At 40.8% G+C, this 27,992-nt stretch overlaps 1 protein-coding gene and 2 long non-coding RNA genes across 3 annotated transcripts in view; 2 read left to right on the forward strand and 1 right to left on the reverse strand.

The window, feature by feature from the left end:
- The window catches only part of LOC146690065 (uncharacterized), a 325,810-nt gene that overhangs the window by 23,252 nt on the left and 274,566 nt on the right, over positions 1-27,992 (forward strand). The window lies entirely within an intron of this gene.
- Positions 7,087-9,071, forward strand: LOC146690068 (uncharacterized). Its single transcript, XR_014915815.1, has 3 exons — positions 7,087-7,150; positions 8,315-8,409; positions 8,545-9,071. It is a non-coding gene; the product is annotated as an uncharacterized LOC146690068 (long non-coding RNA).
- On the reverse strand, positions 13,119-14,197 carry LOC146690069 (uncharacterized). The gene is made up of 3 exons (XR_014915632.1): positions 14,134-14,197; positions 13,372-13,460; positions 13,119-13,174 (listed from the first exon to the last, which is right to left on the reverse strand). It is a non-coding gene; the product is annotated as an uncharacterized LOC146690069 (long non-coding RNA).

Below are 27,992 nucleotides of genomic sequence, written 5' to 3' on the forward strand. Positions count from 1 at the left end.
AGGCTAAGGACAATTACAGGAGGAAGCTGGAGTGGAAACTCCAGCAGAACAGCATGAGAGAGGTGTGGAGGGGCATGAAGACCATCACTGGATTCAGGCCAACCAACAGCAGGGGAGCTGAGGGAGGTGAGAATAGAGCCAATGAGTTGAATCTGTTTTTCAATAGATTCGACACCACAGTGTCTGCTCCCACCCCCACAACCTCACCTGCAGTCAGCCTGGAATCCAGAGCCACACCACTGTGCCAGCCTCTCTCTTCACATGTTGCCTCCTGTGAGAGTCCTGACACCCCTCCCCCACCCATCACCTTCACTCAATACCAGGTTGAGATGCAAATGAGGAGACTTCACTCAGGCAAGTCTGCTGGACCAGACGGAGTGAGTCCCCTCGTCCTCAAGACCTGTGCCCCCCAGCTGTGTGGAGTCTTTCATAAACTGTTTATGCTGAGTCTGAGTCTGCAGAGGGTCCCGGTGATGTGGAAGACATCATGCCTCGTCCCTGTACCAAAGACGCCTCGTCCCAGTGGCCCCCAGGATTACAGGCCCGTGGCACTGACCTCCCACATCATGAAGACCCTGGAAAGGCTCATCCTGGACCAGCTGCGACCCATAGTAAGACCACATCTGGATCCCCTTCAGTTCGCTTATCAGCCTCGTCTCGGAACAGAGGACGCCATCATCTACCTGCTCAATCGTGTCTACACCCATCTGGACCAGCCGGCGAGCACTGTGAGGGTCATGTTTTTTGACTTTTCTAGTGCTTTCAACACCATCAGGCCGACCCTCCTGGGTGATAAGTTAGCAGCGATGCAGGTGGATGCTTCTCTGGTGTCCTGGATTGTTGATTACCTGACAGGAAGACCACAATATGTACGTCTCCCACAGTGTGTGTCTGACAAGGTGATTAGCAACACAGGGGCACCACAGGGGACTGTCCTCTCCCCCTTCCTCTTCACCCTCTACACCACAGACTTCAGCCACTGCACAGAGACCTGCCATCTTCAGAAGTTTTCTGATGACTCTGCGGTGGTTGGATGCATCAGCAGGGATGATGAGACAGAGTACCGGGCTGTGGTCGACTCCTTTGTCACGTGGTGTGAGCAGAATCATCTGCAGCTCAATGTGGCAAAGACCAAGGAACTGATCGTGGACTTCAGGAAGACCAGGAAACACTTGACCCCTGTTTCAATCCAGGGGGTCAGTGTTGACATTGTGGAGGACTATAAATACCTTGGAGTACACATTGACAATAAACTGGACTGGGCTAAAAACACCACAGCACTTTACAGGAAGGGCCAGAGTCGTCTCTATTTTTTGAGGCGACTGAGGTCCTTCAACATCTGCCAGAAAATGCTGAGGATTTTCTATGAGTCTGTTGTGGCCAGTGCGATCCTCTATGCTGTTGCATGCTGGGGGAGCAGGCTGAGGGTCGCAGATGCCAACAGACTTAATAAACTGATCCGTAAGGCCAGCAATGTTGTGGGGATGGAGCTGGACTCCCTCAAGGTGGTGTCGGAGAGGCGGATGCTGTCCAAGATAAAGACAATGTTGGATAACACCTCCCACCCACTCCATGACATGTTGGTCAGTCACAGGAGCTCGTTCAGTGAGAGACTGAGATTACCGAAAAGCACCACTGAACGACACAGGAAATCATTCCTGCCTGTGGCCATCTCCCTGTACAACGCATCCACTTAACACACTGTTTGCTGCTACAACTACACATGTTTCTTTTCCAAATATTTATTTATAAGTGACTTATGTATGTATGTATGTATGTATATATATGTATATATTGTACTATTCTTAGTTAGCGTATTGTCTGTCTTGTCTTAATGTTGGTTTAAAATGGAGCACTGTAACAAAAAATAATTTCCCCCAGGGATCAATAAAGTATTCTGATTCTGATTCTGATTATAATGTCCATGAAGGGTTAATGAGTTCAATTTTTCTAACACAACACTGAATGGGTCCTCCTGGCATTGTGACACATGCACACAAAGTTGTGTATCTTTTCCAGTTCTTTTTTTTTCGTCATTCAGAACACTTCTTCTAATTATATCGTCCATTTCTGGTGGAAAAATAACGAAGGTTTAATTAGTCAATATTCATTAATTCATTTTAACTTGTTTTGGGGTTTTTTGCAATACAATGTAAATATTAAATAAAATATTAAAAATATATTGTAACGGTGGACCCAAGAAATACCAGCCGGAGCGACTTTGACAATGCAGAACTTTTTATTAAACTCGGGGTTGTACGTGGACACATATACTCCCGCGCTCTCTTTCTCTGCTGTCACGTCCGTCTCCTCTCCGTCTGTCACTGCCAACATATAAAGAGACACAATCACTGTCAGATCCCAGCACACCTGTTCACCCCGCCCCTGCGCCGCCCCGGGAGCTCACTGCGTCACCCCTCCTCTGCAGCTGGCCAAGGACCACACCCACGCCACGCCACATATATATATATATATATATGTATATATATATATATATATATATATATATATATATATATATATATATATATATATATATATATAAATATATAAGCTCCCAGGCCTCTGGTAGAGGACCCGAGCTTGAAGGATAAACCGCCCGCAGGGGCGTGCTGGGTGTTTTATATATATATATATATATATATATATATATATATATATATATATATATATATATATATATATATATATATACAGTGGGGCAAAAAAGTATTTAGTCAGCCACCGATTGTGCAAGTTCCCCCACCTAAAATGATGACAGAGGTCAGTAATTTGCACCAGAGGTACACTTCAACTGTGAGAGACAGAATGTGAAAAAAAAATCCATGAATCCACATGGTAGGATTTGTAAAGAATTTATTCGTAAATCAGGGTGGAAAATAAGTATTTGGTCAATAACAAAAATACAACTCAATACTTTGTAACATAACCTTTGTTGGCAATAACAGAGGTCAAACGTTTACTATAGGTCTTTACCAGGTTTGCACACACAGTAGCTGGTATTTTGGCCCATTCCTCCATGCAGATCTTCTCGAGAGCAGTGATGTTTTGGGGCTGTCGCCGAGCAACACGGACTTTCAACTCCCGCCACAGATTTTCTATGGGGTTGAGGTCTGGAGACTGGCTAGGCCACTCCAGGACTTTCAAATGCTTCTTACGGAGCCACTCCTTTGTTGCCCGGGCGGTGTGTTTTGGATCATTGTCATGTTGGAAGACCCAGCCTCGTTTCATCTTCAAAGTTCTCACTGATGGAAGGAGGTTTTGGCTCAAAATCTCACGATACATGGCCCCATTCATTCTGTCCTTAACACGGATCAGTCGTCCTGTCCCCTTGGCAGAAAAACAGCCCCATAGCATGATGTTTCCACCCCCATGCTTCACAGTAGGTATGGTGTTCTTGGGATGCTACTCAGTATTCTTCTTCCTCCAAACACGACGAGTTGAGTTTATACCAAAAAGTTCTACTTTGGTTTCATCTGACCACATGACATTCTCCCAATCCTCTGCTGTATCATCCATGTGCTCTCTGGCAAACTTCAGACGGGCCTGGACATGCACTGGCACTGCGGGATTTGATTCCCTGCCGTTGTAGTGTGTTACTGATGGTGACCTTTGTTACTTTGGTCCCAGCTCTCTGCAGGTCATTCACCAGGTCCCCCCGTGTGGTTCTGGGATCTTTGCTCACCATTCTCATGATCATTTTGACCCCACGGGATGAGATCTTGCGTGGAGCCCCAGATCGAGGGAGATTATCAGTGGTCTTGTATGTCTTCCATTTTCTGATGATTGCTCCCACAGTTGATTTTTTCACACCAAGCTGCTTGCCTATTGTAGATTCACTCTTCCCAGTCTGGTGCAGGTCTACAATACTTTTCCTGGTGTCCTTCGAAAGCTCTTTGGTCTTGGCCATGGCGGAGTTTGGAGTCTGACTGTTTGAGGCTGTGGACAGGTGTCTTTTATACTGATGATGATGAGTTCAAACACGTGCCATTCATACAGGTAACGAGTGGGGGACAGAAAAGCTTCTTACAGAAGACGTTACAGGTCTGTGAGAGCCAGAGATTTTCCTTGTTTGAGGTGACCAAATACTTATTTTCCACCCTAATTTACGAATAAATTCTTTACAAATCCTACCATGTGGATTCATGGATTTTTTTTTCACATTCTGTCTCTCACAGTTGAAGTGTATCTCTGGTGCAAATTACTGACCTCTGTCATCATTTTAAGTGGGGGAACTTGCACAATCGGTGGCTGACTAAATACTTTTTTGCCCCACTGTATATATATATAATATAAAACAAACAGGGGCTAAAAGAAGCTAAACTTTCATATGGTATGTCTCTGGCAACTTCTACATGATGTCCCAGGGACAACATTTACGCAATGTCCCAGGGACAACATTTACGCGATGTCCCAGGGACAACATTTACGCGATGTCCCTGGGACAACATTTACGCGATGTCCCAGGACAAATTTGTAAATTTCTGGATTACTGTTAATCTCCATAGAATCAAGAACTCATGTCCAGTTTCACAGCTATGGACCAGTTAATTATGTTTCCAGGTGATAGTTTGATTCATAGATTCAGCACACAACCATAAGTCTAGGCCTTTTAGTCCAGATTCTCTTCACTTATGTTTGTAAAATGATCAGGGAAGCTACTGCAATTTTGCCTGACATTGTTATGACAGCTTTATTCACCTGTACATTTATTATATATCATAATATATTGACGGGGGAGGTATATTCACCTGTACTTTCATAATAAATCATAATACATTGACACGCAATTCTCTGTCTGGTTCGCAAGTAGCCTATCACTAGCAAACAAACAGCTATCCATTTCAAGGAAAACATGTATTATGCTTACCGTTTATTAAAGAAAAGTATCTTGAGAGGAGTTGAAATTGCTGGATTGGACGACAAAAGGTTGAAATTGCTGGATCGGCGGACAAAAGGCGATTTCTCGAAGAACATTTCTTTTTGTAAGGCGGGTATTTTTCGAAGTCGCAAAAGTATGACGTCACAAGAAGGTGATTGGTTACTTGTAATGTGGACCCTGGAACAACATTTATGGTGATGGCAGCTACATTGTAGCCACAGCCACCCTGGGGCGCACTGACAGAGGCGAGGCTGCCAGACACTGGCGCCACCGGGCCCTCTGACCACCACCAGTAGGCAACGGGTGAAGTGTCTCGCCCAAGGACACAACAGCCGAGACTGTCCGAGCCGGGACTCGAACCGGCAACCTTCTGATTACAAGACGAACTCCCAACTCTTGAGCCACGATTGCCCCATTTGACATATGTGAAACATGTCAAATGTATCCCTCATGAGTGATATCGAGTCATCTTGTGCCACAAACAACATTCCTGTCACAAGGTAGAAGCTGCAATCACTTTTTGGCAGTGATTTTTTACTTCTTATTCATTCATTTGACATTAAAATTACTTTTTTAAAGAGTAATCTGGCCAAGAGGACAGCAGAAATTACAATAAATATAATAATAGTTCTCTAAACATATTTTAAGTGTCCCAAAAGGACTGGGTTTGTTTTCATATAGTTACAATAACACAGAGTTATAAATATACTTGGAAACAATGGGTTGTTATTAAATTTGATATATAGCCTTTTGTAAATCATGTTCACTAAAGTCTATTTACCAATATAAGTAAAGACATTGGAAATCAGTTTTTGTCAGACGATCACTTTTTGACACAACACCGGAGGTAAAACAGGTATGATCCTTCATATCTGGAGTGGGAAGGTGCAGACATAAATTCAGACATCTCTGGATGTTTAAGAGTTTAGAATTTCTCTGGTTGATTGGCTTTAGTCAGATAATTCAGTAATCACTCAAGATTAGTTCCCTAGTACTCCTGAATTCAAAGAAATATGTGCTTTCCCACAGGTGAACTCAGGTGACATGAAAGAAGTAGTGGATGTCCTCCTCCTCTGGCACAATGGTAACTCAGAAAAGCTCCTTGGAGTAAGGAGATCTGGCTCAGAAGTGGTTCTTTCTAAGAACGTATATCTGTATTTATAAATGACATACTAAGGATGAGTAATGCTTAAAGAATGAGGAAAGTAAGCAGTGACCAATGACACGTTTAACAATCTGTCATTGTTATCCACTATTCTATGTTTGTTTATGAGTACAAGATGCTTTTTTCTATCAGGTAACCTAAAAAATGACTGACTGCACCTTTAAAAATACTAACTTAAATAAACCAAGATAACCCAGCAGTCCATAGGAAATAATTTATTTTAACTGCAAATGTAAAAGTAAACATAAATGAACCACAGAGGAAGTGACATGACTTTGAGGACAGATGTGATCGGGTGGAAAGTGCAGAAAGCTGACTGATGTCCATCTGTGGCTGCATTCAATGTTGACCTGTCCTGTATCAGGCATTCAGGATTTTCTTTGATGGCCATTTAGCTCTTATGGCATGAACTTGCTCAGTGCATTATTATTGGCTTTTCTACAGTCTGATATTTGTTTAATAATTGATCGATACAATGTATTAAATAAGTTGATAAATAAGATGTTAAAAACGTCATCATCATATCAAACATGATCGATTTGGAGCGAGTTTGTTTGGCACATGCTGACTGCATTCTAATTGTAACCAGAAGAGGAGACGAGAGCAGAGAATAAGAGTGCAGCAGTTTGGTGAAAGGAACAGGAAAGGTGAAGAAGAGGTGAGCATCCAAAAGACGAGCAAGAGGACAGTTTCAAAGCAGACATCACGGCACAATAATATGGAATCAGAACGATGCCACCTTGAAACGAAACCGAAAAAAATATTGAAACCGAAAAAAAATATTGTAACTGAAATAAATGTACTGAAAAATCTTGTATTGAAACCGAAAAAAAAATTGATAGTGAAAAACAATTAATTGAAACTAATTTTTTTGTTTTCGCTTACAATTTTATTTTATTTTTTCGGTTTCAAACCATTTTTCAGTTTCAATCTGCTGGCACTGTTTTGGCGTCCGGGGAGCGCTGGGGGGGGGGGGGGGTGTTTCCGGCCCGCATGTATTTGCATACATTATAGAGGCCACTAGTGCTGACCAAGCTGCCATCTTTCTCTCTTCCCATCTTTCAATGGCTGCTTCAATTTCAGCTTGAACCTCCAAACCGCAAGTAAGTAATCATTTTTTGTCATCTTTTCTTGCTGTCCCACTGGGCTGGATATTAGTTTAGTTTTTTTTAGCTACATCTGGTGAAGTTGTGGTAAAATGCTGGTATTAGCCTATTCGTCGTAGCAAGCTAGCCTGAAGCTAATATTTGCTAAATTTAGGGACACCCGTGTCTCTTCAGGAGTTGGAGGCCGGTGTTCTAGGAGCGGATCTCAGGATCTCAACAGGCAGTGTTGGGCAGTAACATAATACATGCACCGGCGTTACGTATTTAAAATACAAAATATGAGTAAATGTATCCGTTACAGTTACTGTTCAATAGGTGATATTGAGAATACAGTTAGTTTGTTGAAATAAATGGATTACATGGCGGTGTTTTCCTGTTTCATATGTTAGGCTATGGTCTCTCTATTTTTGGTAATTCCACCCCGGTGGAAACCCAAACAAAACACGCAATAAGAGCCTCTAAAAATTATTATGCAAACATTATTTAATATGAAGGCAATAGCAGAGTGTTACAGGCATCGCCCTAAACAATGTAGCCTCATGGGCAGTGCTGCAGGGAGAATGGACTGCCATACCCGTTATGTGTCTGTGAGCGAGGGAGGGAGAGAAAGGAAAAGTACGAGCTGTCACCGGGCAGAAACAGGAGCTGGAAGCATGTAAATATAATAATAACCACTAAAGCCAAAAAGAGTGCCTGACGAGCCCAGCTGTAAGTAAGCTGTTAAGACTCAACTGTACACCATGTTCATGTTTTCCTCCGAAACAATAAGCAGCCTTTCAACGCCTCTCTCTGTCTCTCGCTAGCAAAGTCGACCCAGACAACAAAGTAAAGCTAGTTTTCAGCTATGAGCCCGACACGAACCCGACGTATCAGTCAGAGGTCCCTTTACTACGGTTCGGAGCCGCTGACCTGTTTTATATACGCGCTGAATAGTTTTCTACACGAGATCGCTGCAGCCTTACCTAATGTCCACCTACTGTTACTCATTTATATTAAGATTTTAACATCTAGTTGGTGTTGGTATGGTGAGTAGCCTTCAGTAATAGTAATAAATCACACAGCAATAGCACATTCATGTAGTTGTAAAGTATTCAGAATACATTAATCTATAATCTTTGGTAGAATACATTTTAAAATTAACCTTCCCAACACTGTCAACAGGTTAGCACCTCATACCACAGTGCATCAAAGCAGTCTCATGAGCGCTGGGAAGGAGGAGCCCAGAGCCCAAAACAGACAGTGCAGGAGATGACAAGGTTAGTAATTGTGTGGTGAAAATGATACTTTGTTATCTTGATTGGCAAAAGAAAAGTAAATACAAAATCTGCTTCTCACATTTAGGGCATTTCCAAGATTTTTTTTTTTCTAAACTTCAATTTCTTTCATTACAGCTGTCCTGTGCCAGAAGTTCTGTTGACCCACAGTGAGAGGCATCATTTCAGAAACACCAGGAAGACTGAAACTCGTCACCAGGATCAAGCAGGGCTCGTGATCTTCACCAGCAGCTCCCTCACAAGAAGGATAAACCCAGCATTTCATAAACACTGATGGAGACCTTTGCTTTGTGTAATATTAGAAGTACTCAGATAATCCTCAGAGGGTCTGGACTTTTACATAATATAATAGAATAGAATTCAACTTTATTGTCATTGCACATGCACAGGTACAGGGCAATGAAATGCAGTTTGCATCCATCCAGGAGTGCTTTAGTGATATAGCTATATTACAATATATATTAGCAATAATATAGATATGTAAGTATATTACAGAAATGGGTCTATTATGGTATGTTACAATGCACACGGTATGAAGTATGTTAAGAATATTCTATAACTATAAGTATGTACAAGCTGTAGTGAGTACAAACTATGTACAGGCTGTGAACAGGATATAAATATGAAAAACTATACAGAATATGAAATAAATAACTTTACAGAAATCTGAGATATACAGCTATACAGAAATGTGAACTATGCAAGTTATAAACAGTTGTAGGATTAAAAATTATCATATGTACAGAATGATTATTTACACAGAGCTATACAGTAGTGCAGGTAAGTAATAGCTATAGCTATAGACTATAGTAATAGCTTTAAGTCCTGTAGAAAGTTAAATATATGTTGTGCTCACTGGTTACTCTAGTCCATCCTCACCTCCTCCATCACCGTGTGGTACGCTGGAGCCACTATCAGGGACAAACAGAGACTGCAGCGTGTTGTGCGCTCTGCTGAGAAGGTGATTGGCTGCAGACTCCCATCTCTGCAGGACCTGTACACCTCCAGGACACTGCGGCGTGCAGCTCGGATCTCAGCTGACCCTTCTCACCCTGGACACAGTCTGTTTGACCTGCTCCCCTCAGGCAGGAGGCTCCGGTCCATTCGCACCAGAACCTCTCGCCATAAGAACAGTTTCTTCCCCTCTGCTGTTGGACACATGAACAATAACCGTATGACTGTTCCCACCACTAACACATGACCCTACGCTGTGTTCACTGCATCATTCCATGTTTGGCACTGATCACCACCTGCACTCATGTATATATCTATCTATCTACTTAGCACTTTTAATTCTTACTCTTACTCTGATTCTGAATTACTTTATTGCTGGCAGCAGCTGCCCCGCCCCCTCGCTCAGTCACTTAGTGCCTGAGCTCGGATCATACCAATATCAGGGGGGATTCACGCACAGTCGTAAATTCCCACGGTGTGCACTATGTCCTTCGAATATTGTGTGTACTTTTTGTTTTATACAGTTGTCAGCCAGGCATCTAACTATGAAAAAATTACACTCCAAAAGACCCCGGGCTTCTGACAAAACAACCCAGTAAGCCACCCCCACGCTCCTTCCCTGGTGTTAGTGTGACGCCCTGCATATTTAAAGGATTAGGATAAACTTCCGTTCTTACTGAATCTGTAACATTGCCTTGATCTGCCTACATCATTTTTTAAATAGTTTGCGTTGTTAAATGAGTTTTGTGTCACTGTGCACCAGTGTTGGTCAAGTTACTTGAAAAAAGTAATCAGTAACTAATTACTGATTACTTCCCCAAAAAAGTAATCCAGTCACTTTACTGATTACTTATTTTTAAAAGTAATTAATTACTTAGTTACTTAGTTACTTTTAAAAACACGATTTACAACCTGAATAGGTAAGAAAGCGATAGATCTTTCAGCCCAATTCTACTTTTTCTGCATAATTCATCATACAAAATGTAATCAAATGGAAAAGTCTCTTTTTAAAACTTGTTTTATCAGTTTTAATCTTTTAACTTTATGCATCAAGCAAAAATTTAATTATATGCAACATTCTCTGACTGGAAGAAATTTGTTTAATATTTAAACCTATTTTCTGCACATTCCAGCACATAAAATATATATTTTTTGTGTGTTTACACTCACTCTTTCAAATAGATGCAAGTAAAACACAGCAGAAAATAAATAAAATCAAATTTTTTGTTTACATAGAAAGTAAAGGAAAAATGTCTTTGAGGTCTTTCCAGTGTTTTCGAAATTGTGTTTTTCAGATACACATCAAAACTTCAAGGACCTAATCCTGGACTATTACGCCAATTTCAGGCTTAGGGTCACTTCTAGGGCAGTTACTTCAGACTGGCACCGACTCCAAAAAGGTATAATAACAGGCTGTACCATCTCAGTTACGCTCTTTGCCCTGGCAATGAACATGGTGGTAAAGGCTGTGGAGGTGGAGTGCAGAGGGCCGTTAACAAGGTCAGGTGTTCGTCAGCCCCCTATCAGAGCCTATATGGATGACCTCACCATTACAACATCATCAGTTCCCGGGTGTAGGTGGATCTTGCAAGGTCTTGAGAGACTCATCTCATGGGCAAGGATGAGTTTTAAACCTTCCAAGTCAAGATCGATGGTACTGAAGAAGGGCAAGGTGACGGACAAGTTCCGGTTCTCAATTTCAGGAACCATTATTCCATCCATAACGGAACAACCAGTTAAGAGCTTGGGGAAACTCTTTGACTCCAGCCTGAAAGACTCTACTGCTATCCAGAAGGCAAATGAGGAGCTGGGAGCGTGGCTTATTAAGGTGGATAAGTCCGGCTTGCCTGGAAGATTTAAAGCCTGGATCTACCAGCATTCCATCCTGCCCCGAATCCTGTGGCCCTTGCTTGTCTATACAGTTCCAATAACTACTGTGGAATCCCTTGAAAGAAAGATCAGTGGCTTTCTTCGTAAGTGGCTGGGACTTCCCCGCAGTCTCACCAGCGCTGCCTTGTATGGGACAAGCAACAGCGTGCAGTTACCCTTCAGTGGTCTCACAGAAGAGTTCAAGGTGGCTCGCACACGAGAAGCCCTACAGTACAGAGATTCTAAAGACTGCAAGGTGGCATCAGCAGGCATTGAGGTAAGGACAGGAAGAAAGTGGAAGGCTGAGAAGGCAGTTGAGGTGGCGGAGTCACGCCTAAGGCAGAAAACACTAATGGGGGTCTTAGCAACAGGGGGAGCAGGCTTGGGGTACATCCCAAAGGCCCAGGTCAGCAGGGCACAGGGAAAGGAGAGACACCAGCTACTCCAGGAAGAGGTCCGAGCAGGTGTGGAGGAGGAGCGAGTAAGCAGAGCTGTAGGCCTTAAGCGGCAGGGAGCATGGACAAGGTGGGAGAGCACCTTGCAGCGCAAGGTCACCTGGGCAAACATCATGCAGGCAGACTTCCACCGGATCCGATTCCTAGTGCAGGCAGTATACGACACTCTGCCAAGCCCAGCAAACCTCCATTTGTGGGGAAAGAGCGAGACACCTGCCTGTCCCCTGTGCTCTGGAAGAGGGACCCTAGAACACCTCCTTAGCAGCTGCCCAAGGGCCCTGGCCGATGGTCGGTATCGTTGGCGGCACGACCAGGTGCTCAGAGTAGTTGCTGAAAAGATTGCCTCAGCAATCAGCATCAGCAAGCATCATCATGCTCCGAGGAAGGCAATCTCTTTTATTAAGGCTGGAGAGAAACCCCAGGGGCGCCCACATTTGACAACTGGCCTTCTCAACACAGCCTCTGATTGGCAGCTACAGGCTGACCTGGGTAAACAACTAAAGTTTCCTCAGAACATTGCAGAAACATCACTCCGGCCAGACTTGATAATTATTTCTGAGGCCTCAAAACAGCTGATCATGCTGGAACTCACAGTGCCCTGGGAAGAGTGGATTGAGGAGGCTAATGAAAGGAAACGAGGAAAGTACCAGGAACTAGTGCAAGAGTGCAGGGGAAGGGGCTGGAAGACTTTCTATGAGCCCATAGAAGTGGGATGTAGGGGCTTTGCAGGACGATCACTCTGCAAAGTTCTAGGCCGGCTGGGCGTGGCTGGGGCAGCCAAGAAGAGGGCCATCCAGGCTGTGAGTGAAGCGGCAGAGAAAGCCACAAGGTGGCTGTGGATTAAGAGGGCTGATCCGTGGGTAGCTACTGGTACGCAAGTCGGGGCCTGATCACCCCCGGCTGGGTCGCCTGGGCGAGGGTGTATGATGTTGTGAGACCCGAAACACCTGATGACCCTAGGATACATCACTGAAGATGCGTACCAGTGCATCCAGGAGATGTGTCTTTATAGTAATAGATAGTATGATAAATAACACACTATTGTCAAAAAACAGTGAAAGAATTCCAGATCACAAGTTTTTAGTTCAAATACAAGTAACAACCTTTGACTTTAATCAGGTTTTATTTAATTGTGTCAGAGAAAACATGTGGTCTTCATGTAGCTGAGTACATTCAGTGTTTAAAACAGAAGTTGTGCAGGTCTGAGATCAGCAGTTTTCTGAAACACCAAACTGAGGTACTGTTAATGCTGATGTATAGTGACACAGTTACAGGGGTGATTAATCCTTTTGACTTTTTGTCTTTAAATTTATCAATAAAACAGCTGCAGCTTTCACTGACAGCACATGTGGTACTTTAACCTTTGTACTGTTTTCTTCAGTTAATTTTGGAGTTACTACAAAGATAGATATAGGATGATCTGTGTGCTGTCACTGGGTGGTGCTGAGGTCTGAATCTGAGGACAGCTCCTGTAATCACAAACAGAACAGAATCATCACAAACTGAAATATCAAGTTTATCTCTCAAATCAGAAATAGAGCTGATCCTTCTCAGTCCTCACACTCGGGATCTGAAGTTGTTCAGTCCTACAGTTCTGCCGACAGCTGTTTATTTTTTTTATTTGTTTTAAAGGCCTTACTAACACATTTTCTAATATCATGTTTACCTTTGAGTTGTTGATGCTTTATAAATGGACATCTGCAAAGATGAGATGATGGAGCAGGTTTCAGTCGAGGTTCAGTCTGCTGCTGCATCCTGGTCACAACATACAGAGGTGTTATCAGCTCAGTATTGAACAAGAAATATTAATGCTTCAAATTATTTGTCCTAAAGGATGCAAGCTGTACAGAGTACTGCACATGTGACTTTGTGAACATAATTCATTAAAAATAATTTGGACAGTTTTTTAACCTGAATATTTGTAACAAACTCAGTAAAAAAAAAAGCTAAAAAAATAATCAGGGGAAAAATGTAACATTTTAACTTAAGCTGACAAGCGGAAGTAGTTGGTTTCAGTACATAAGTATCGGGCTTTGCTATTTAATCCGTAGCTATTGACTAATGAGGGGAATTTAAAAGTTGGCGTTAATGTCCTTCCACATGTGGAAAGCGACAGAAAACATGCTGCTGTTTGCACATATTTAATAATCAGGTCTGCACAGGAGCAGAAGCAGAGTCCAGCCTGTTGCTCTTACAGTATAATACTCATAATAAAAGTACAGTAACCGTGGTTAGTCACTGAGCAGCCCGGTGCGTTTCTCTTGATTTCTTTAGTCAGGGTAAATTCATTCACCTGCACGGGTTAGCTAAACGAACTTTACAAAACAAGTTTCCCCGACAGCCGAGTGCTCATTTTAGCTAGCTAGGTCCTTAGGTAGCTAGCTAAGGACCTAAATTACGGATTAGCTTACAAACACATTTAACTTACCAAAAATAATGCGGTGGGGCCTCAGGTCCTCCTGTCCGGTAGTCCAATTTACTGAATAACACCTCAGGCTGTCACTTTGAAATAGTTGGTAATGTAAACGCTGGACCTCTCGGCATCTGCCATTCCCGAACAGACACGTGCGAGTTTGTCCATGACCGCAGCCGCGTCGTCAGTGTTTTCTCCAGTCATTGGTCAGCATTATAATATATGCAAATACATGCGGGTCGGGATCCCCGCCCCCCAGCGCACCCCCGTACACTAAAACAGTGCCAGCAGAGTGAAACTGAAAAATGGTTTGAAACCGAAAAGTGGATTGAAACCGAAAAATGGATTGAAACCGAAAAAAAAAAAAAAAAATTGTAAGCGAAAACAAAAAATTTTTTTTCAATTACTTGTTTTTCACTATCAATTTTTTTTTCGGTTTCAATACAAGATTTTTCAGTACATTTATTTCAGTTACAATATTTTTTTTCGGTTTCAATATTTTTTTCGGTTTCGTTTTAAGGTGGCATCGTTCTGATTCCATACTATAAAAGCTGTAAGAGCAGAGATTCATTCATATCTTTACTATTTTTTCTTTAGCTTTTACTCCCGCTGCTTACAGTAAATCAAATATAAAGTACAAACAAGAAAAACTCAAATTGCATTGTTGTTCAGTATAATTCTGTGACTTCAACCTTTAGCTAACGTATGATGTTTGACATTTTATATAAATGTGACTATAACATATAGTCAATAATATTAAAAAGGTGCTGTTACTGAGTGAAACAAAGATTTCAGGTCTGGATTTAGCCCCAGTGTTTTAAGATCCCAGCAGCGCTCGTATTTATGGCCACATTTTTCAAAGAGACGAGCTTTCTGGGTGCTGACTCAGAGGGACCACTTTAGTTCATTGAAGCTTTAATGCCAGTTTAGTTTAAGACATTAAACTGGACACGTTTCGAATCAAATTGATAATAACAGAGCGATGCTGGACATAAAATCGGGGCTGTATCAAGACATGAGGACTAAACCCCAATTCAACCAGACCCAGAACTGATCCGGAATTAAAAAAGGACTACAACAGTTCAAAATCAGGACTACTGAGGATTTAACAAAGACAAAACCAGAATCAGAACTAGATGATAGTAGCACTAAAAATCATCATAGACCTGCACTACACTTATTTTTTTAATTCTACCAAAGTCCACTATTTAGATTTAGAAAAGTTTATATAATTATTGAGCCTTGTTGTGCAAACAAGCCTGCATAACTTAATAAATATAGAATTTGAAAAATAGCAAACCTAAAAAGAAACACTAGGTACGAGATACATGAGTACCTATGATACGGTGATACTTTTGGTAAACAACCATTTGACTAACATGTGTGTCTCACCTGCTCTTGTTCCATCTCTGTTCTGTCCTCATTCTCCATCTCCCTCTCTGTTCCTCCCTCTCCCTCTTTGTGCTGACAATCATCAAATATACAGTTGAAACCAGATATTTACATACTCTTCAGATAAAAACACAAACACTTTTTTAATTGTAACATCAAATCAGACTAAATGTTTATTTTTTTAGATTGATAAATATAAAAAACATATTTGTTAACTTTAAGAGTAAAGAGAGAAACTGTCTGTATTTCTTAATTGTAAATGGCACCAAATTGTATTCAAACTGAGCCACACTTATGGAGCTCCACAGTTCTTTTCCTGGTGTTTTGGTTGACATCTCTTGATTTTCCCATGTCACAGAAACAGGCTCTGTGTTTTGCCTTATATGCATCCACAGCTGTGCCACCAATTTACTCACATGGACTCTACTAACCTATCAGAAGCTTCTTCAGCTCAGAATGGAATCGTCTGCAGTTTTCTTATTAATTAACAAACTTAGTGTATATGTACTCCTAAATTTGATCAAAGTGATAAAAATAGAAGCTCTGTCTCTCTTTATTCTGACATTTAACTAATTCAAAATATATTTCAATATTTATCTAAAACAAAAGTTTACTCTAAATTGATGTTGTACAGTAAAAATGTTTTATGTTTTCTCCCTAAAGTGTAAATATCTGGTTACAAATGTGAATATCCTGCTGTGTACTGAAATCCCTCTTGTTTTGCATAGAAATATACTGAACAACATACAAAGCATAATATATAAAATAACATTTACCTGAGTTTTTTCTTTGAAAGAACCCTCTAATGTCCATTCTTATATTTCAGTACATAACTGAAACCGATTTAGTCGGGGAGGGTAAGAACTGAAAATATGAAATAAACACACGTAAGCTAAGACTCTAAAAAAAAATAGCATTTGTTCGGCTTTTCATTTCGCCATTTGTTGATTCACTTGAAGAGCAAGTAACGTAATATTGGTCAAGTGATCAGTTTGATATCAATCTTTCGTGATTCACCGTCATATTTACATTATTTGTACGGTATGAATGATTTGCTTTGGTACCTGGTCAAACTTAAGCTCTCCTTAGTATGGCTGGCTCCGTTTCTCCAACAGCGCACTCACTGCTGGCAGCAGCTGCCCCGCCCCCTCGCTCAGTCACTTAGTGCCTGAGCTCGGATCATACCAATATCAGGGGGGATTCACGCACAGTCGTAAATTCCCACGGTGTGCACTATGTCCTTCGAATATTGTGTGTACTTTTTGTTTTATACAGTTGTCAGCCAGGCATCTAACTATGAAAAAATTACACTCCAAAAGACCCCGGGCTTCTGACAAAACAACCCAGTAAGCCACCCCCACGCTCCTTCCCTGGTGTTAGTGTGACGCCCTGCATATTTAAAGGATTAGGATAAACTTCCGTTCTTACTGAATCTGTAACATTGCCTTGATCTGCCTACATCATTTTTTAAATAGTTTGCGTTGTTAAATGAGTTTTGTGTCACTGTGCACCAGTGTTGGTCAAGTTACTTGAAAAAAGTAATCAGTAACTAATTACTGATTACTTCCCCAAAAAAGTAATCCAGTCACTTTACTGATTACTTATTTTTAAAAGTAATTAATTACTTAGTTACTTAGTTACTTTTAAAAACACGATTTACAACCTGAATAGGTAAGAAAGCGATAGATCTTTCAGCCCAATTCTACTTTTTCTACATAATCCATCATACAAAATGTAATCAAATGGAAAAGTCTCTTTTTAAAACTTGTTTTATTAGTTTTAACCTTTTAACTTTATGCATCAAGCAAAAATTTAATTATATGCAACATTCTCTGACTGGAAGAAATTTGTTTAATATTTAAACCTATTTTCTGCACATTCCAGCACATAAAATATATATTTTTTGTGTGTTTACACTCACTCTTTCAAATAGATGCAAGTAAAACACAGCAGAAAATAAATAAAATCAAATTTTTTGTTTACATAGAAAGTAAAGGAAAAATGTCTTTGAGGTCTTTCCAGTGTTTTCGAAATTGTGTTTTTCAGATACACATCAAAACTTCACACAGAGAAACACACACACAAAACAACAAAATAAGTCAAATTACACGTCTCATTCCTTTTTTTGAGAATCTATGGGCTCAAAATGTGGTCATAAATATTTTGTACTTGTAAAAAAGATTTGTGCGTGCGTAAAAAAGATTTGTATGTGTAAAAAAGATTTGTGCGTGCGTAAAAAAGATTTGTATGTGTAAAAAAGATTTGTGGGTGTGTAAAAAAGATTTGTGTGTGAACTTAGCCCAAAAAAACCCCTGCAAGTTACAAATACGAATTTTGACCCTATTTTTCTTCCTTTAAGCTGATTGGTCAATGTCATGTCAATCACAAATTAAACAATCCAATCAGAGAACAGATGGGTTTGGCTGTCGGAGGGGCACTTTTTTGAACTGCAGGTCCTTGAAGGGTAATCTCTATATAAATATCCGATAGCAGTTAGGTCCCCTTACTTTCAGCAGCTGTTGAAAAGATAAAGTTGTGGTATGTCAGTGGTTAGAAATACCATTATTACTTTAGGATTAGTTTAACACAAAGTCAGGGCTGACCCAGGACCATTGCTGTGAGTCACAGTGCGCAGCATAAAAGTCCTTTCACATCAGAGGCAGGATGTGCTGCTAATGCTAACTGCTAACTAAAAGCCAAGGATCCAGAATTTGTTGCTGGCTGCTGAGCTCTGTGGGTTTTTGCAGCAGCTCTACCTGTACTAGATGCACCTGCTCCTTGTCGTTTTTATCGCTGACTTTATGTGAACTACAAGAGTTTCTGTTTTTTTTGCTAGTTCTTCAAATGTTCAATAAAATCATGTATGCTAATTCATAACGAAGAAAGCTTTGTAACAAAGACTGTCATTTCCAAAACACTGCCTGCCCCCCCTGCGTCCGCAGCGCTGTTGAAAAGGCTGTGGAAGTCCCTGTATTAAACATGTAGACCTGTGACACAAAAATCACCAAACTCAGACAACCAGACTGTTTTCCTTCGTGGTGATGAAGGAAAACGCTGGGTTGGCATGTAAAAGGGCATTTATTCCCTTCAAAGACCTGCAGTTCAAAAAAAGCGCCCCTCCGAGAGCCAAACCCATCTGTTCTCTGATTGGATTGTTACATTTGTGATTGACATGACATTTACCAATCAGATGAAAGGAAGAAAAATAGGGTCAAAATTCGTAGTTGTAACTTGCAGGGTTTTTTTGGCTAAGTCCACACACAAATCTTTTTTACACATACAAATCTTTTTTACACATACAAATCTTTTTTACACACACAAATCTTTTTTACACACACAAATCTTTTTTACACACACAAATCTTTTTTACACATACAAATCTTTTTTACACACACAAATCTTTTTTACACACACACAAATCTTTTTTACACACACAAATCTTTTTTACACACACACAAATCTTTTTTACACACACAAATCTTTTTTACACATACAAATCTTTTTTACGCATGCACAAATTTTTTTACACATACAAATCTTTTTTACACATGCACAAATTTTTTTTACACATACAAATCTTTTTTACAAGTACAAAACCGATTTACAAGTACAAAATATTTATGACCACATTTTGAGCCCATAAGAATCTCCCCACTTTTAGTTTTCATGGAAACAAACTTGTGTAATTGATGACATCATTTAAAATAACTTTGTCAAGTCAGTGAATAGCTGCCACATAAGTATAAATCTAAATCATACATGTGGGTAGGGGTGCATAGTCAGTAAAAGTCACCAAGGCTCTGCAGAGCTCCAAACCTGCTCTGCCACAAACAGAAGCATCAAAAATGTGCGCTGGGAGCTTCATGGCAAGGATTTCTACAGCCAAGAAAATCTATATGTATGTGGCCAAGAACCTTAGTCCATGTAGGGCATCTTAGCACAGTTTACTTGTGTCAGCTAGTGGGAGGGCAGAGAGCGCAGCCTCTTCATTGTTTTATTGTAGAGTGACAGGAACTGCCTATGAGCTTCTAATCAGGCATTAGTGTTGACAGAAAATCTATCAAAGGAAATACATTGATGAAAATCAAAGAAGAGAAAATGTATGTGATGTTCCATTTTCCTGAGAGCTGATTGGCTGTGATGACTCCTTCAAGTACCACATGCTACTTTGTCCTGCTAGTTAAGCCTGCTGTCTGTTCTCAGGCCTCCTCCTGTTTCACTGCCATATATCCATCACCAGAGGGCTCCACTGACCTGCCTGCTGACATCAGAGCACACCCCTGTGTCATGTGACCTGGCAAAGCTGGACTCAGACCTGGCCCAGGCAAGTTCAAAGGCAGCTGTGGTAGAGAGAGCAGGGAGTATAGGCTGCATCCCAATTCAGGGTCTGCAGCCTTAAAGTATGCAGCCTTAACGGTCCACAAGGGCCGCGTACTCAAAGACCGCTAAGGCCGGAAGTGCGAGGCTTCTGAAATGGGACGGTCTAGCCTCTGTCGCGCTGCCCAGGTTGCCTGGCAACCATGATACTAACAGCTGGAAACGTTTCATACAGCTTTGTTTGACAGAAATGAAGGAGAAAATCTTTTGTTCATTTGTTTGTTTGTTTCTACATGAGCTTTGATTAGTTGAGTATCTGAGGCTGAGACCACAGGACTGTGAAATCATGATTATTGGGCGTCATTTCTGTACTGAACAGTCATTTAAGATTAGCTAGTAAATAACAATTAGCTCATGTTGCTCATGAGACTAAAGTCATCTTACTTTGGTAATGTAAATATAATATGGCCAATATAAAAAGTTATCATTTCAGTCATTATTAGTTATTACAGCAGTGAATGACTCTGTTTCAAATACTGAGCTGCAGTAAAGATTCAAGCTGCATTTATTTACATTTCCTGTCACCTTAAATCTTCTCTGTGTATATAAATGGAAAATGGTCTGTATTTGTAAAGCGCTTTACTTGGTCCTAAGGACCCCAAAGCGCTTTACACTATACACAATCATCCACACATTCACACACTGGTGATGGCAGCTACAGTGTAGCCACAGCCGCCCTGGGGCGCACTGACAGAGGCGAGGCTGCCGGACACTGGCGCCACCGGGCCAGTGTCCGGCAGCTAGTGTCTTATATATAACTGTGTTATATATAAGACACAAATATTGTTCTTTTAATATGTTTGCATTACTAAATTTGTCTCAGTGCTTACTTTAAAAATAAAATCATCACATTCTCTGTAAGATTAAGCTCAGCTATTGAACGGTGTATATTTTAAAGTAAAGGCTTTAAAACCAAGTTAGTACAAATGTCACTAATGTCACATAACTTTGCCGACATGTGGCCAACAGGAATGTTTTCATGTTCTTCGTTATTAAACATTTGCACATAAATAAGTGACATAATATTCAGTACTTACTTAAAGTTTACTCTTTGGGCGCCCCTCTTCCGCCGTTTTTTGCGCTATGCATTCTGGGCTGTATTGGGCCATGAAGTCTACACTGCCACATCGATAAAATTCAGGGAAATGATGGACGCATTTTAGGGCCGCATTTCGAGCAGCCTTTGAATTGGGACAGCCTTCGTTGCGTCGCTGTGACGTAATCAGCCTTAAAATGCAGCCTTTAAGGCTGCAGACCCTGAGTTGGGATACAGCCATTGTAAAGCACTGGAAGGATGAGGTGGAAACAGGAAGTGTGTAGATTCAGTGGACTTGGCATCCTCCATCTGCCTCCACGCTCTCTTTACTGGCCTTCTAAAACTTCTCCTGTAGCAGCTTTTGTTTAGATGTTTAGGATTCAACTTTACTGTCATTACCAGTGTTGGGCAAGTTACTTTGAAAAAGTAATTAATTATAGTTACTAGTTACTGTCAAGAAAAACATGTTATTTTACTGTCACTTTGTTATCATTTACATGCACTGTCATTATTTCATCATTACTTCATTAGTCTGTATTAGTTTATCATCAGTATTATCATGTATCATTTATCATTGAGTAAATCTGCTTAATCTTGTATTCTAGAGCACGCAGAATAAGACACATTCCTCTGTAATATTCTATCATGCAAAAAACCACCAGCATAGCTGCAGCTCCAGGCGGACCACAGTAACCAATTGATTACATCAGATTGTTGCAACATCCTCCTGGTTATATAAGGATACTTGGACTTTCTTTGGCCTGGACGACAATCTCACATAACTGCACACTCGATACACAATTGTTTATGTTCTTAGATACTGATGATTGAAAACATCTGGTTGTAATTCTGGGAAAATGTTGTTGTTCTGGAGATAGAGGAGATAGGGGAATTCTTCTGACGTCATAAATGGCTATAAAGTTTGCTGTAACAGGGCAGTGGGATGAAGACGTCTTCCCACACTTGTACTATCAGTGTGTGTTTAATAAATCACTTTTTTGGACACTTCCGGGACTCCGTCTGTGCTTATTTTTCCTTCCAAACCAAAAGAACCTTTACATTTTGGTGCCGAAACCCGGTTTGGAGGGAAAGAAGGACGCGCTGTGAGCGGAGCTCCTCGGGAGGGAACCCAGGAGAGAGCCATCCATCTGAGTGAAATACCGCGGTATGAAAGGTTAGTACCACCTGTTGAATGCTTTTTATCCAAAGGTACTAAATTGGAAGTTAAACTAAATTGAATGTTCACTCAGGGGGGCCTTCTGCTGAGTTCTGTCCATAGTGATTTTATTTAATTAGGATAATTGGTGGTAAAAGTTTGAGTTATTGCTGTTAATTCTGGGGTGAATTTTAAGATAATAGGTAGTGTGGTTAAGTGAACAAAATGGGCTTAAACTGATGTGTTATATTTGTTGACTGTGGCGTCAGTCAGGCAAGTTTTAGTTCAGGGTACTCGGTTAAATTGTCCAGCAGAACGCGGTTCGGGCATCAAGGGATAACTGGAGGGCTGAGAGCTCACACGGATGCTTTTAAAAGTATATAAATTGATTTAGGACCGGAGCGCAGCTCCGTAGAGTGCAGTTTCGTTCAGCGTTTGGCACCGACTAATAGCTGCGGACGCGTGGTTATTTTTAGCCCGGAGTAGCCTTCCGCGGGGCTCGAACTCCCGTTAACAGGCGAGGCAAATCTAAGGGTGATGGCCTTAATATACTGCATTTTTTGATTGAAAGGGTGAGACCCGGCCGTTACCATTCAAACGTAGGGGACTGGTGAGCTTTAAGTATAGCTGAAAGCGTGTGGCGCCAGACGTGGAGCTCCTTCCTCTCTCACCTGCGGGAAGCGGTTATAAATTACTTTAGTGTTTAGAAATCTGACCGCGGCCGGAGAGGGCGTTCCTGACGCGGGGTTTATTGACCAGCAAGGCGAGGCCTGGGCTTGGAAGCTTTTAAATTAGTCAAAAAGTTAGGAATATCGGTATGGAAATAAAGAGAGAAATAAATGAGATAAGTTGTTCTGGCATGCGGTGTGTTTATGTCTATACTGGCCCGTGTATGTAAATAAAGTGTAAATACCGGTGGAGAAGTGTTTATATTGTTTAAAAAAGCTTGCATGTATAGACTTGGTTTTGTGTTTGTGGTGGTGCAGAAAAAAGAAAAGCGAGTCTCTCTCTGTCTCGAGCAGCTGCAAGGAGGGGGGCTTCTAACCCCGCAGTGTGTGGATGAGCAGAGAAAGAGAGAGAGGGGGGGCCGCGCATGTGCCCATTTAGTATTAAAGGAAAATGGGGGAAAACTGTTTTTCTCTATTTGTTTATATAAATAAAGTGTGAATCGGCTGTGTAAAGTGCTTACATTGATTATAACTGCGTGTGCTGTGAAAATGATTTAATGCAGAAGCTGAGTGTGTGACGATTGAATAAAGAGTGTGTTTGGTTTTATATTTTTAAAAAAGTAGAGAAACTGCAGTCTGTGGCGCAGCTTGAGAAGTTGTGAAGTGCATGAGAGCCGCGGCCAAGAAAAGGTGGGGGCTGTGAGTGTGTGTGTGTGACAGGAAGTTTGCATGCCCATACAAGGAGAGAGATGAGTTAAACTCTAGGCAGATAAAGCGAATGGAGGTTTTAAGAAAAAGAAATGAAAAGGATATTAATCGTATGTTTTAGTGCGTTAATACAGGTTACAGATAAATAAAGGTGGACTTCTCTCAACTTGGAATTTTGAGTACGGCGCCAAAACCAGTAGAGTAGCATAATTGGGAGAAAACAGGCCAGATTTTGGCTTAAAGTTTTAGAGCTTGACCTCGCACTTGTCCCCATCCTGAGAAGAAGCTCAAAGGACAGTTAATCTCCTGATGAAGACCAACAGAACATCGTGGACTGGAGAAGAATTTACAAGCAGCCAAAAGACAGTGCAACTGAACCGTTAACACTGAAACCAAACTGAAGGGACCAGCAGCATGGAAGGAACTACGAGATGGGAACATGCACTGTGAATTACAGGCTGGGCAGTTGAACGGTGGGAAAGCACTGGACACTGATTGTCAGATTTGCCATGCTTGGAGTAATCTTGAAAGAGACGACTGAAAGCATCAACAGAAAAGAAGAAACCACGTGATGAAACATGGACGGCGAAAGTGCAAGTACCCTCCTCGACTAAATCGGTTTCAGTTATGTACTGAAATATAAGAATGGACATTAGAGGCTTCTTTCAAAGAAAAACTCAGGCTGGGACTTAATCCAAAAGGAAAATACCGAAGAGAAACAGAGAAGAAACGGACTGTGTTTGCTGGAGAATTCAAGACAACAAAAGGACACTGAGAGAAGAGGACAGGGACCAGTGAGAGGTGAAGCCGGACGAGTTCGACTGCGAGAATACAGGGTATAATTGGAGTGAAATGAAAACCTGAACTCATGATGGTGTTTAGAGATGTCCACCAGAAAACTAAAGAGGTAAACAAAAAGAAGGTAAAATGAAGAGAGAAAATAACTGACAATTACATGAATGAATGGAAAACACAGATAGTTTTGAATTAAGAAATCAGTGAAATGATGCATGAATTAATCCTGACTATAACATACAGAGGCAATGAAGAAAGCAGCTTACACTCACTGAACATTAACAAAAATACATAGGAAAAGCAATGAAGACCAGCTTACACTTATACACATGACATAAGCTGGTATGTCTGACCAGAGAGAGGGAAACTGGTAGTTTAAGTACTCGTGATAATAATAAAATGTCTCAGTTGTGTTTCTTCAGGTGCAAAACAGACCTGGATCGATTCTCCACATGCAGCGGTCGGAAGAAAGTTATAGGTCAACATGATTGAATATGTTAAGGCAAGTTTCTGGTTGAATTGTTCACAGTGCCATGTCTCCATAAACCTGACAAGTGGGCCCTAACTTCTGGCTGAGGACCAGGAATGCTGTTAATAAGGTGGGGACTTAAAATTTGAGTTAGCAAATTTGGGAAAGAAAACTGACGGCTTAAGTGGAGAAATGTGCAGGAGTCTGAAACACTGCAAAAGTAACATATGCAAATTCACATACACAAGCAGAAAATGCATTTACCTTACAAGGACAAGCTCATAGAGATTAATGCAGAGACATTGATTAAACCGGGCTAAGAACACAAACATACGCAATGAAGAACAGCTTGCTATTTGTATGAGTGATAGAATGGTGTGAATGTTTAATAGAATGCATTTGAGTTTGAAGTTGAGGAAGTTGCATGATTATATGTTGTCGTAAGGGGGTTATGTCTTATGTTGAATCTAAGTATGTTAAAGTGCATAAAGGGGGTGATTGTTGTGTGCAAATTGTGTGGTTTTAACAAGACTTTCGGTGTCAGGACTGCGGTGGCAATATTTGTGTGTTTGAGGTTGTTGAGGTTGTGGTGATGGGTTGATTCTGTCAGTGAGGTTCGGGTTGTTGTTGTTTTTGTTTTTAATAGAGGGAGTTTTAGGAAACATGGACATGTCTGAGAGGGGCCCATTATTTTTGTAACAGTGCACTTAGAGAAAACCTGTCAGGTGATTTTGTTTTGTGTTTTTATGAGCTAATAATCAGCTCTCTTTTTTCTCGTTTTTGTTCTAAGCAGGCCTGCAACAGTGAATAACAGCGCTGACAAATTCTCGGCAAGAGCAAATATAAGGTGGGCTTTCCAGATTACAACTGGCTGAGGAGAAAGCTACCTGTGGGGACCTGATCAGGTCGTAAGTCCCTGTCTAAAAGGATTGTAGCGAGTCAATCCAGTCCAAAACCTAAGGAACTATTTTTACAGGAAAATAAAAATGAAGGAGCTCATTTTGCTGAGGGTGGAGAATCTGATCACTTGCGCGGGAGGCTCCGCTATTAGCAAAATATGGTGTGACTGCATGTGAGTGAATGTGTGACTGGATGAAGGAGGGGAGGAATAAATGTGGACAAACAATTTGCTTTTACCAGAGAAAGTTTCTGTTTTATTGAGTTGGGTTAGATTATGGGATTATAGTATACTGGTATTGTTGGGAGAATGCCAAATGCTAAAGGGGGTATGTGTCAAAATAAAGGAAATGTGTCAAAATAAAGGGGGAATTTAGGGTTTAATAATTTAATTGTTTAATCATTTGGGATCATTGTATGACTTTTGGGTTTTTGGTCATTTGGATATGGTAAAACAGAAACTGTTATTTTTATGTTAAGGTTAAAGGAGTAAAGTGAACTGAATCCTGTTTATTAGATACAGTGCCAGTGGTTTTAAAGCTGTATGCAAATCTTAGAGGGAAATTGTGGGACACGTTGACAAAAAGATATGCTTTGGGGAAAATGAGTGAGGGTTGAAGAAGGAGAACAGGTTTGATTTCTTTTTTGATTTTTAGAAGTAGTGGTTATAAGGTAGGCTTACACATACAGATATTACATAGATTTATTTTTAGGATAAAGGGGAGAGCTTATAAATAGAGATGATTTTTATACATATTGCATTTTGTGCCTTTAAAGGAGTTGTGGCTCAATTCGTCTCTTGAGGGTCACGAGCCTTTGGCCAGCGCTATGATTGGCCAATCTACTGTGAGGATGATATGAGTTATTGAAGGATTGCACACGCTTACAGACACAGTCCAGAAACACACATGAGAGTATTGATTCCAGGCAAGAGGCCTCAAATTCGTTTAGCTTTTAACTGAACTTAAAGACGGACCAAAGAGGAAGGAAAGCATATATTTTGGTTACGTCTGATAAACTAGAATTAGAAGGTATTTTTACCTTAAAAGGAGCAAAATGAAATAAAAAGAGCTATATCAAAAACAGGTTATAACATAGGAAATGTGAGGGTAAAGTGAAGTTAGTGTTAACACACAGGAGTTGGTTGTAGGCAGCATTTAGCTATGATGAAATTTATGCAGGAGTAATTGCTTATATGTTTAAACTCAATTGATTAAAGTGGAAATGGGGTTTTGTTTCTGTTGTAGAAGATCTCTGGATCACAAGAGGGCTTCTTTTTATTTAATTTTGTTTTAAAGCTTTATTTTTGATTTTTGATTCATATTTTGAACAGTGCACTGATTTTTGGTTGTGAATCTTTTCTTTAAGCAGATCTGCACATCGGAAATTACAAGCATTACACGTCGGCGAGAAAATTGTTGCAAGTGAGTTTCTCCACATTAAAATGGGCTCTGGTGAAAGCCACTTATTGGGACAATTAGAAAATGAGGGCCCCTGCCTAAGAAGGATTCAGCGAGGTAATCCGATCTAAAGTTCTTGTTTTTTTTTTTGAAATGATGTCATTTTGCTGAGGGCGGAAATCTAAATGCGGCGATGGTTTCCACTATCAGCAAAGAAAGAAAGAATGGATGAATGAATGGGTGAATGAATGAAAGACTGGAAATAAAAACAAACGGACTGACTGGTAAAAGCTGACAAGACTTGACCACGACTCAAGGTTAACCTCCACCTAGATAGGACAAAAGGGTGGATGAATTTAGGTGTGTTTCTTTTTACAGGAGCAGAAAGATGACAGCGACATCTGAGGTTGCATGACGATTTAACTTTTAAATGTTCCTTTCTGTGTTTGTGAATCTACCAGGGTGGTTGTTCAGGGGTTTGTGTTGTGTTGCTCACAGAGATAACTGTGAGAAAGTGTGTACACACCTGCGCAGCGCTAACATTTCCATTTTTTCTACAGCATTACAGTTCTTCATGTGATTTGATGATGTGATTTCTAACAGAACAATTGGTGGATGTTTGTTTCTTTATTACAGGTTATGAGTTGCTGATGCTGCTACACTGTGTTGTTGGGAAAATGTTGAAGGTTAGCATTCTTTCTACAGCTATGGATGGCTAACTTTATGGTGTTTTTATGGCACCTCTGGAATGTGGATGGCCGACGCCTGCCCACCACACGATCAATGTGGTTTGATAATGTTTGTTTTGCTTTTGTTAAGAGTGCATGCGGAGGATTCAGTAGAAAACAGACAAGTGACATGAGAAAACAAATAAGGGATGCAGTTTCTATGGAACAGTTTACTAGGGGGCTCATAGTGATAAAACAAGTGGAGTGACATTGCTTAAGGGAAGTCACTAATTAAATTCGGGATAAAA

The sequence above is a fragment of the Copadichromis virginalis genome, linkage group LG16 (assembly GCF_057382275.1).
Source record: "Copadichromis virginalis isolate Kocher_CV1m ecotype Utaka linkage group LG16, C_Virginalis_male_GT1.1, whole genome shotgun sequence".
Lineage (NCBI taxonomy): Eukaryota > Metazoa > Chordata > Actinopteri > Cichliformes > Cichlidae > Copadichromis > Copadichromis virginalis.